The following is a 13253-nucleotide window of genomic DNA, read 5'->3' on the forward strand; positions in this document are numbered from 1 at the left end:
CGGCATTTATCCATGTGCAGCGGACATGATACGCTAAAACGACTGAAGAAAAAAAAAAAAAAAAGAAAATGGAAAAGAAAAGAGCGTTACTTTATTTAAAAAATGTCATTTTCGGTTGGTGTATGCTTTTTTTATGATGCAAGCAGGCATTATCAAATACATGCAAACCAGGAAGGATCTGCAGAATAGATTGACATTTTTTCAGCCTTTCAGTGGAAGCCTGTGACATTGTCTAGCCAATCAGCATTCTCAGGGGGAGGGAGACAAGTGAAAGGACCATTTTTAAATTATTGCAGAGTGCTCAGAGGCTCAGATCTGTGGAGGACTGGAGAAGGCTAGATGCATCTGGTGGTTTTGTCACATAGGCATGCTGGTGGTACTTGTGCTGCTACTACTGGCTGAAGGTCGTGACCCAAACAATCAAAACAGACTGCCAGTTGTTCCACTAGTTTTCTCAGCTGGTGGATGTGGCTGAGAATGATTCAACAAAGAAAGCCTGCTTTTTGTGTGGTGGGGTGCCCTCACCATCTCTGCTGGTCCTAGGCAGTGAACCAACACACTGTCCCCCTCTAACTTTCTAACAGTACTGATGGTAGTGGTGGCAGTGGCAGAGGGTCGCACCATTGCATGTGCTGTTGTGGCAGTGAGGGGGCTGACACTGATGCTCTTGTAGCTCTTGTGTTAGCTGGAGAAGTAAAGGGTCTGTGTCTGTGCTTTGAGGGGGAAGGGCACTCCTTGGCAGGATTATTTCTTAGTATTTTTTTTTTAATTAAAAAGAAATGGTTGCTGCCAGCAGAAACTTTTTAAAAATAGTATAACTATAAAACAAACTGAGTGCAGCTTCAGAACAGACTCAGTAAACAACTGGAAAATACAAAACTTATATACTAAGTGCAAAGGCAGCCACCGCAGCTATGCAACAAAAGGGTTAATACATTTTTTAAATTAAAGTGGGCATGTGAGAGTGAGAGCGTGTGTGAGGTGAGTAAAAATGGATGTTGGATGATGTAATACCTTGGTGTTACTGACACTGCAAGAATAAAACCACATTGCTCTATATGAACCAATGACAAGTATGTGTGGTAATATGGGATTGTGCAGACACAGTAAAATGGTTGACGCAATAACATGGTGTTACTGACTGACAGTGCATGAATAACATGACATTGCACTTATTCAACCGGTGAGTATGTGTGGTATGGAAAATGATTGTGCATATGTATGTATGTGACAGTGCACTGTATTGTATTTGTATTAATCATTTGTAACCTAAATAGAAAGTAATTATTAGCAAAATAATAATATCGGATTAACAAAAGGGAGACTCTGAGGACACAAGGATTTGCCAAGGAGGTATTCAGGAAGGAGTATCTACAGTGTTGGTCTCCATTCCTTATTATGCTTTTCTCATGTTATACATTGTTAGTGTTTTCAATCTTGTGTGCCACTGCTACATATTACATTTGCTACACTTAGAACAGTGTGTGTGCTTTCTTCCTATTTCTTTATTTTTCTCTAAAGCCTGCTTATTTTTACTTCCAAAATGTAGAACCTTCATTTTCCAATATTAAATCTCATTTTCCATTTACCAGCCCATTCTTCAATTTTTTTGTAATTACACTTGCAAAGCAATTTCATCCTGCACTGACCTAATGACCCTACACAACTTTGTATCATCTGCAAAATTAGAGATGTTGCTATTTAATCTTTGCTCCAAGTCATTAATAAAAATATTAAAAAGAACAGAGCCCAGTACTGAGGGACTCAAATCATTACCTTTTTGCAATCTGAGTATTATCTATTTACTACTAAATGTACTTTTCAAGCATTCACCAAAAGACCTTCCCTCCCATTCTTCTGCTTTATAAAAAAAGACAAAAGGGTCATGAGAGAAAGGTTGCTAGAATTTCTGCCTTGTTCCCCTGGGTTTTGAGCAAGATCTTTGTAGTGAATGCTGCACATTTAATAAAATACATTTACCATAACATGAGTTGAATTTCCTCTTGTTAACTTTCTAAAAGAGAAACCATGTGGTTTTATGTTTGTTATATTAAATAATATAAATCATCCAAGACATCTTGCAAACATACTAATTTTAAAAAAACAAAAAAAAATATTTAAAACATCAATAAACTTAAAACTCACAGGAGGCTAGATTACTAGTGGAGCGCAAATTAGCACTCCCTTTTAAGTGTAAACTATGTAAGTAGGCGGCTTTTTGAGCATGTATGGTTGCGCTCATATTAAAAGTTGAAAGTAAAACGTTTCAGTGCAAGCGAAACTCAATGCGTGCTAAAAAAATATTGTAACTGTGTTAAATTAATCTCCCATAGACATCAATGGAAAGTGAAAACTGAAAAAAACACCCATACTTGTGAGCTAGCCCGATTGTGTTTATTCAACCGTGCTAAACCCGACATAAATTATGAAAATTTCACATTCCAGCGTTCTTCTTAAATAAATATTTATATATATTATGTATGGCAGGGTTTTTTGTCAAGCTCATATCATATTTCAATTCCTGCATATCTGATATATATCTGATATATACAGTATATATACTCTAACACAGAACAGAATTATTCTGCAGTGAGACAATAACTTGGGTTTACCTATCCATTTATACTTTTCTATACAGATAGATATACTTTATGTAGCCATAAGTGAGTGTATTTATAATTGGTTGTATAACCAGTTTGTCAGCAATATATGTTTTATATGCCCTATCCTGTATAGAATCACATATAATTACACCCCGAGTATATCTTCAACAAGGTACTTGGTATTTTAATATATATATATATATATATAAAGATGTAACTCTGCATAGTCTAACATATCTACTTACAACTGAATTTGTGACTTTTGCATGCCTGGGTATATACAGTTGTATCTTCTGTACAACCAATTTATGTGCAAATAATAATGCTGTTTTACATTTAACATTAGATTTAAGCGGCTACCCAGTGTTTTTTTCTCTGTGATTATACTCCAATTTTATACAGATGCAGCTGAGTAAATAAGAGTAGACTTAAATCTGGGGATCTCACTATTTACTGTTACTGACAAGTAGATACTCTTTGATTACTACATAATCAATTTATTTTTCATTTACAGTAATTTACTCAAAACAATGGTATGCTCATATGTTCTTATATTAACAGCAGTCCTCTCAGTCATTCAGAGTTAATAAAAAAAATCTTTAGGTTGTACATACAAATCATTCATTTGGGCAGTAGATCTGGGTTTCATCCATATAAATTCGAAATGTAAAATGAATTTTGATACATTTGTTCATTCGAATCAAATTTTTAATGTTTATGTAACATTCTATTTTCGAATTTTCGGTTTCAAATTTTTCAATAAAATTACAAAAATGAATTCCAAAATATTATTTCTAGTCTATAACAGTGATTAATAAATGTAATATTTGAATTTGAATGTCACATTCGAATTCGAAATAGTATTTCTAGTCTAATACTGTGTTTTTAAATGGAATATTCGAATTTGAATGTGACATTCGAATTCGAACGTGACATTCAAATTCAAAATAGTATTTCTATTTACAACTGTATTTAATAAATCTAATATTCAAATTCGAATACTATGTAACATTTGAATTCGAAATAGTATGTCTAGTCTAATGCTGTGTTTTATAAATGTAATATTCAAATTCGAATGTGACATTCGAAAACTGTAAATAACATTCGATAATAGAATTTTTAAGAATATTCGTTCTTATAAACATTCTATTATGTAAATCGAATTTCTACAATAACATTCGTTCTAACATTTGAATTTGAATATAAACACATTCGCCCATCCCTAATAATAGTTACGTAATCATTATGCAGACACGTTTTGTATTGTATTATATAGTTTTGTATTACTAGTATAAATGTTTCCACCTCAGCTTATTTTTTTCTATAATTTTCCTGTTACACAACAGAGAAACTGTTTTGTTAGAACACGATACTTTTATGCATAAAATGTACCATGTATGCTCTGTGGTCCGGTTACTACTGACCTCATTAATATCATGTACTTTGGCTAATCTCTTTATTGTGAGCAGCATCGAGTCTGTTTTTTGACAGACCATGCAAATTACTTTTATCTCAGATACTAAATTGTATGTTCAGCTACATGCAAACATGGATCTATGGAAATATTTTAGTACTTGCATCCACACGTATTGCTAGTCTCAATACACAATATCTATGTCAAGCTTGGTGCTAACATACCTAGTTTTACAATTAAAGAATCTAGAGTTTGATTAGACCTGTGGATCCTGTTTTCCTCTTTACAGTTTTCTTAATATGTGTATTTTAACATATTTTTTATTATTCAGAAAGTATCTGATGCAATTTTTTCCTCAGCCCTCCTGTGCTTCAAGGACAAAGCAGATGCTGCAACCCAGGAACCACAGACTCATTCTCAGGCGCCGGTGGGAGAAGGTGCTATACTCAGTATTTCACTTAGAATTCATAAATCTACCAAGCAAATGTGGAAGGTAAGCCCTAATGCTCAGACAGCTTTTACAGTTCCTTTTTTTCTTATGGCTATTTTAAAGGTATTTTTTCCTTGTTCTATAGCATGTATGCATCCTTTTTTGCTTTCCTTTTTTTGTTTTCAGTGCTCATATTAGCACTTACCTGGGCTGGGGGGACCATAAGGAGGTCTTGAGGGATGCAAGTAGTTTGGTTTCCTCTGGAGGCAAGGTTACCACTCAACAATCTGGAACTCTGAACATTTCTTACTTCAGGTCGTGGCACATTCTCAGTCAAGCCCCATCTCCATTTCTAAACAGACATCTTTATAGCGCTTGCTTAAAGGGACACTCTAGTCAAAATTAAACTTTCATGATTCAGATAGGGCATAAAACTTTAAACAACGTTACAATTAACTTTTATCATTACATTTGCTTTGTTCCCTTGGTGTTATTTTTGAAAAGCTAAACCTAGGTAGACTCAAACTGATTTCTAAACCGTTGAAAACCGCCTCTTAGCTCAGAACATTTTGAAAGATTTTCACAGTTAGACAGTACTAGTTCATGTGTGTCATATAGATAACATAGTGCTCACCCCGTGGAGTTATTTAGAAGTCTGCACTGATTGGCTAACCTGCATGTCTGTCAAAAGCACTGAGATAAGGGGGCAGTCTGCAGAGGCTTAGATACAAGGTAATCACAGAGGTAAAACATATATTAAAATAACTGTGTTGGTTATGCAAAACTGGGAAATGGGTAATAAAGGGATTATCTATTGTTTTAAACAATAAAAATTCTGGTGTAGACTGTCCCTTTAAATCAACTATCAAGGAGAAACTCGCATCTCCCTTACCATGCAATAAATGTCTCTCATTCAATCTGTTATGAATAGAGAAGGGAAGCTGCTCTCTATCAAGTTCATATTCAAGGAGTGAACAACTGGTAAACAGACTACTTTAATCTGTTCAGTCAGGAGAATGGGTTCAAGACATATTCTACCAGCTTATTCTAAATTAGGTTATACCATGTATAGATTCAAGCATATTGTGCCAGATATAGAGACTCCAAAGATGGTAGATGCCTTAGTTTGTCCCTGAATAGTTTATTTAACGTCCCTGTTTTCCCAATTTGTTCTTCTTTCAAGAGTCATTGCAAGTATCAAACAGGATTCAGATGAAGTAATTCTCATAGCTTTGATGTGGACCTGCAGAACTTGGTATGCGGACCTAATTCAGATTTCTTTTCCTACATGGATCATACCCCTAAGGAAGTATCTTCAGTTTGCTGAATTTGACGGCATGAAGGTTAAATGCTTAGACCTTAAGATCAGTGGTTTCTCTGCCAGTTAAGCAAAACATGTATCATAACATCTGGAAAGCTTACTTTCTTTGGTGTTCTTCTTCAGGTTTTTTCTTGTCAATCCTTTAAAATTTCCAGCATACCTCAATTCCATCAGGTTGGACTAGATAAGGGCCTATAAGCTAGTTATCTGAAGTTGAGATATTGCATTAACTGTATTGTTTCACAAAAGTTTGGCTAAGTTGCCAGATATTCAAACGTTTCTTCAAGCCCATGTGAGAATTTTTCCTGTTGTTAAACTAATTTCTCCTCCTTGGAACTTGAATTTAGTTATCTCTTTTCTGCAAGCTTCCCCTTTTGAACCTATGCATACTTTATACTTGAAACTGCTGTCTTGGAAGGATCTTTTCTTCCTGTGGACCAAATATGATTTTCTTCCAAAGCTGGTATCTTCAGAAATTATTAATCAGGAATTAATTGTTCATTATTTCTGTCCAAAGCCTTCTAATCTAAAGGAAAGATTACTTCACAACCTAGATGTTGTCAGAGCTTTAAAGTTCTATATTTAGGCTACTAAAGACTTTAGACAAACTTCCAGTTTATTTGTTCACTACTTTGATCCTAGAAAGGTCAGAAAGCATCGGCGGTGGCCCCGGCATCCTGGCTCCAGCAGATTATTTGAAAGGCTTACTTGGTTGCTCTAAATCCACCACCAAAGAGAGTAAGTGCTCACTCTACAAGATAAGTATCTACTTCCTAGAACAGATTTGCAAGGTGGCAACTTGGTCTTCCCTTCACACATTTTTCCAAATTTTATCATGTGCTGCACAGAGATTGGTTCAACCTGCCGAGTCCTGTGTGAGGTCTGTTTTTTGTCCATCTTTGTGCAGTCTACCCAGTGTGCCAGTATCCCACACTGAAGATCCTCTTCTCTCAATCTCCCTTTATTCTGCTGTTTCTCTGTCTGTGTTTCCACTAATTCAGTCCCCAGGCTTTAGGCCTAAAAAACAGCAACATGCTGAAGGAAAATGGAATGTGAACTCCCCTAACATATTTTTGCGAAAAGCAGATATTGCAAGCCAGTAAAGAAACAGGTGTTTTACTGTGCATTGAATCTCATCCTGCTGAACCACTCCCAAATGAGGAGTTAATCCCTATAAAACCAAGCAGCTTACTTTAATTAGTGCATGGACATTGTTGCACCTAGTGTCTGTGTTTCCTGGCAATCTGTGTTTCCTTATAGCCTATTTGTTTCTGGATTTCTGACCCCTGGTTTGGCTATCTAGACTGCTCTATTGCTTTGCCCTGATATACACAGTATGTATGTCAATGGAAATCAAGTAAAAACTGTAATACCTCACCATGCAAAATAAAAATATATAAATCATTATGTAGTACAACATGGTACTGCAGTGAGAAGGCAGCATTGGCTCATAACACTAGAAAATATTTTAAATTAAAACTACTAATAATATGCAAAAATATAATTTAATTAAACACTCTGCGGTACACTACTATCTTGCCAATCATCTTGCAAGGGTTGAAAACAGTGTGATAAGCCCTTTTCAAATTCCAACCTGTCAAGAATCTATATATTAAGCTATAGATATACATTTCATTTTAGAACTGATGAAGCTGCTCTAATTACAGTGAATGCATAAATGAAAGAAACAAATAGAGCCTTTTTATATTTACCTATCAAAACTATATATTTTTTTAGTAGACAACCCAAGGAATTGACCTAGGCCCATTGTGGTATATTTCATGCTACCATTTCACCATTTATTTCAAATAAAAAAAAAAACTTTAACTTTTTCACAATTTTAGGTTTCTCACTGAAATTATTTACAAATAGCTTGTGCAATCATGGCACAAACGGTTGTAAATGCTTCTCTGGGATCCCCTTTGTTCAGAAATAGCAGACATATATGGCTTTGGCATTGCTTTTTGGTAATTAGAAGACCGCTAAATGTTGCTGCGCACCACACTTGTTTTATGCCCAGCAGTGAAGGGGTTGTTTCACCCAATTTCTATCCTTCAAACCAACATTAGACCTCCCTTTCTACCTGAGACAGCAGATCGACTTTCCAATTAAATATATAGACTACATTTTATAGATATAATTGATTTATAGGTGCTTGTTCATTATCATTTGCAATTGGACTTGAAGTAATTATCTAGAATATAAATTATACAAAGAGGTCATAAATAGTTGGTGGCTCAAAATATAGACAATCTGTTAAATCTATAGATATACATTTCATTTTAGAACTGATGAAGCTGCTCTAATTACAGTGAATGCATAAATGAAAGAAACAAAGAAATAGAGCCTTTTTATATTTACCTATCAAAACTATATATTTTTTTAGTAGACAACCCAAGGAATTGACCTAGGCCCATTGTGGTATATTTCATGCTACCATTTCACCATTTATTTCAAATAAAAAAAAAACTTTAACTTTTTCACAATTTTCTCACAAATAGCTTGTGCAATCATGGCACAAACGGTTGTAAATGCTTCTCTGGGATCCCCTTTGTTCAGAAATAGCAGACATATATGGCTTTGGCATTGCTTTTTGGTAATTAGAAGGCCGCTAAATGTTGCTGCGCAGCACACTTGTTTTATGCCCAGCAGTGAAGGGGTTAATTAGGTAGCTTGAAGGATTCATTTTAGCTTTAGTGTAGAGATCAGCCTCACACCTGACACATCCCGCCCCCTGATCCCTCCCTGACCCCCTCAAACAGCTATCTTCCCTCTCCCACCTCACAATTGTCACCGCTATCTTACGTACTGGCAGAAAGTCTGCCAGTATGAAAATAAAAGCCTTATATATATATATATTTATTTTTTTTTAAATATATTTTCTGCAGTGTAACCCCCCCTAACCCTTCAACCTCCCTGATCCCACAGAAGGACCCTCTTCGCAACTTTGCAACTCTATTTTTGCAGTGCCCCACTCGTGGGACATGCAGAAATAGTGTGATCTCGCTATTTTGAGCGAGATCGCAGCAGAGAGAAGCCCAGGACTGCAGCGACGTAGGTCCTTAAGGGCATCTAGACCAGCGTCGTACAGGGTACGGTGCTGGTTGTTGAGGGGTTAAGCCATAGTTTAGTCAGCCCTGCATTAGAGCATTTTCTTACACTACTGCTTGCATGTAACTAAAGTTAAAGGGACATGAAAGCAAAAAATGTCTTTCATAATTTAGATAGAAAATAGAATTGAAAAAAATCCAATTTACTTCTATTATCAAATTTGTGCTTGAGCGCTAATGCATTTATGCATGTGAATAAATGAGTTTATATGTATATGTATGTAAATACATATATACAAATATAAACACATACACATGTATACACATACATATATTTATACATATACATAACACACATTTTTAGACATGTATATATCCCCATTATTATATTTCAACCCTTAAAAATATTCATATAAATAACATTTTGTATATTATATAGTGTATATATGAGTGTAACTGTTCATTTTAAAGTATTTATGTTGTGTTTAGTGCAACTTTATTTTACGTGAAGTCTTTACTCGCGTTATATGCAAAATTTAGATTACAGTCAACTTGTAATACCGCGTTAAAGTTATCTTGGTCTCGATATTGTTATTCTGACTCATGCTAACAATAGTGCGCCACTTGTAATCTACCCCAATATGAGCTTCTGACCAGCAATGCAATACTGGTCTAGAGCTCAACAGGGCTGAATGAGCTAACTGGGCAGTATATGTGCAAAGCCACAAATCCCCTGCTGTTTTCTGCTCAGGATCTGCAGTGCATTAATGCTTTTTAGCTGTTTTTATCATCTTTAAAACCATTATTTTATGAATTTGCCAGTGATTAATGCAAGTGCATTAAAAAATCTATAACACATTAACGCATTTTCTCAATGCAACTGTATATTATTGGCATTAAAGGGACATTAAACACTTTGATATGGTAATATAAAATGATAAATCGTGTGTGTATATATATATATATATATATATATAAACTCTACAATATACTTTCATAATTTATTTTGTCCCCTTTTCCTGTAATTCCATTTTGAAATTGTGAGCATTTCGGAACACTGTTGTATTTCACACTGTAGTGACCAATTTATAACTGTCCCTAATTGGCCACAACAGAGAAAATAAACTAAGTTCCAACATGGCAGCCCCCATTATTTTATAGACATTAAAACTTTAGACTTATTTTGTCACCATTTAAAAATGCATCTAAATGTTATTTTCAGGCTAATAGTTTCTTTGAATGCTTTATTCTATCAAGAATTTATTTAGTGTTTAATGTCCCTTTAAGGACCATGTTGATGTATATGCAAGCCTAGAAGATTTAGATAAAATATGTGTGTTTCTGAGCACAGATTGTTTAGAAGTGTCTGTCTCTTTGTGTGCTGCCCCAAAGCCCCCTGAACCAGTAGAAAATCTTTAGTCATTGATGTGCAAACCATCTCCATCTTTAGAAGTTTAAATATGATATATGATTATGATAACTGATAAACTCCATATGGAGATGCATTTAGATGTGTGTATGTTTATAATGTATTTGTTCTGTCTTTCACATGACATCCTGCAACGCAGATTCAGCAGCTGGGACAGCACACATTAAAGAATCGACTCTCACCAACAAAAAAAGAAAAGAACAATTTATCTGCTACTTTTGAAAGCATCCCTCTCTCTTTCCACTTTCAGTTTTCTACACCTTCATCCATTTATAAAGCATCATTATGGTTTGAATCATATTCTTTCTGTAGGTCTTTTTCTATAGCTATATTTTGTCACTTATAGTGACATTTTTTTGCATTTAAAAGCAATATGTGAAAATGTACCACATTTTGTGGCTGTCTATCAACAAAGTGCGCACATTTTACTTATCAACAAAGGTTAAGTTGTACACAAACTATAGTTTCAATACCAGTTTTTAGATCTTTAAGCTTTAGCTTTTCTTTTCCAAATAAATAAATAAAACTTTAACAAACCTTTTAAATGGACATGAAAAACAAAATGTCTCTATCATGATTCAGATAGAGAATACAATTTTATAAAAAAGTTTCCAATTAACTTCTATTATGAAATTTTCTTCTATTCTTGTTATTCTTTGTTGAAGAGATATCTAGATAGGTAGCATGCACATATAGGAAACACAACAAGACAGGGAATAGTGCTGCCATCTAGTGTTCTTGCTAATTTGTAACATTGTTGCAAAACTGCTGCCATATAATACTGCATAAACGTGCACACTCCTGAACTTACCATCCTGCTTTTCTACAAGATGTAACAAGAAAAAGAAGAAAATTTGATGAAATTGGAAAGCTGTTTAAAATTGTATGTGAGTAATGAAAGAAAAATGTTGGGTTTTTATGTCCCTTTAAGATTATTTGTGTTCCACCACCAAGTATACCCTTATCCCCTAATATGTCTTATTGTTGTGGACAAGACCCTTTGCAATTCTCTTATGTCATTATCTATCTCCTATATTCAGCATCATAAGAAGCACTGACAAGTTCCATACCGCATGGTACATGAGGCACTGTACATAGTCAATACAACATGTTAGTGAATCTAATATCTTGTCAAAACATTGTAAAATGTATAAAGCTTTGTACCTGCCCCTCGTCACATCTACAAGTCGCGGGTCACTCTCTATTATAATTAATGAGCAACTATCTGCCCAGTGCATACAACGTGGAGAGGATACCGACATCAAATAATATCTTGAGAATGTTGCCGAACAAGTAAATTAACCACTTAACAACCACAACGTACCCTTTACTTCAATGGTTGTTAAAGGTTTTTCGGCCCATAATAGCATGGGTCTCTACGCAAGCAACAAGACTATTATGACCTCCCTGCCTCCTGCAGGTGACCGTGCTAACTTCTTCTTCCCTCTCTTTAATGGAGAGTGCAGAAGAAAAAACCTAAAACTTAACTAACCCAACAGGAATTATTAATATTTCACATTCCAATGTTCTTAACATACAGATATTTAAATATATATACCTATACCTGTATATCTATTACTACAGATATATATATATATATATATATATATATATATATATATATATATACTGTATATATATATATATATATATATATATATATATATATATATATATTAGGTATAGCTATATATTTTACATTAACATTATCATATTTATGTACAGAAATAAATATTTAATAATAAAAATTAAAAAAAATTCTATGTGAAGAACATAGGAATGTAAAATATGCTTAAAGTGCTTCGGCTTTCATGTTTTTGGTCTAACCCAGCGCTGGGTTAGCGCATATGAAGAATTAATTATCTTAAGATGCATTATTGAAATATTAAATATAAAATCCTAAAAAATATTGATAATAATTATTACAAATTATTATAGATGATGTAAAATATATATATTCTATGGATTATTTATAATAATTTAGAACATATATAATAATTTTTAATAATTATTATTCAGATTTTTTCAGATTTTATATTTAATACTGCCATAATGTGCCTTAAAATAACTCATTCTTCATGTGCGCTAACCTGATACCGCGTTAGACCCAAAGCAAGAAAACCTAAGCGAGTTACGCATATTTTACATTCCTATGTTATTCACATAGAAGATTTTTTTTTTATTATCAAATATATATTTCTATTTATATGTGATAATGTTAATATACAATATATAACTATACCTTTATATATATAGGAATATATATATATATATATATATATATATATATAGTATGTCTCTATAGATAAGTACACTACTAGAAGCACTGCCACTTTTGCAGAAAAAGCTGTGCACACTGACAGCGATAATAAATCACTATAAATCGCTATAAGTTACTATGTAGATATTAATAAAATGCAACTAGAATGCCACTTAAATCTAAATAGAATATATAGTGCAATTAAATGAAATAAAATTAAATAAAGGCTCAAAATTGTAGCATAAAATAGAAGCAATGAAAAGACGTAAATACAATTAAAAAAAAGTCTTATTCTTTTTTAGAGGAGAGACTCCAAAGTTTTACCCAATATGAGGTCCTCCAAAAGAACATGCCAATGTTTTTTTAACGGCTCTTTTAGTTTTACATGAATCTTCATTGTATTTAGTTAAAGATGTTATTTTTCTTTCATTGAGTATCAGGGTTCTTTTTTCCTGTTAGCAAATATGTTCTATCTAGTTGACGTGCTTTTTCATATCCATCTTTAATGACCCTATCTGGATAACCCTTTGCTTTAAACTTTGTTTTAAAATGTTCAGATTCCATATCAAAGGAGACAAGACTTGAACAGTTCCTCCTTACCCTCTGGAATCGGCCATACGGTATGTTTTTAATCCAATTCCTATGGTTACTGCTTTTAGCATGGAAGTAACTGTTTGAGTCCGCCTCCTTCCTATAAAGAGAGGTAACTACCTTTTCTCCCTCACTGGATAAGATTATATCAAGGA

This window comes from Bombina bombina, chromosome 6 (genome assembly GCF_027579735.1).
Source record: "Bombina bombina isolate aBomBom1 chromosome 6, aBomBom1.pri, whole genome shotgun sequence".
NCBI classification, from domain to species: Eukaryota; Metazoa; Chordata; class Amphibia; order Anura; family Bombinatoridae; genus Bombina; species Bombina bombina.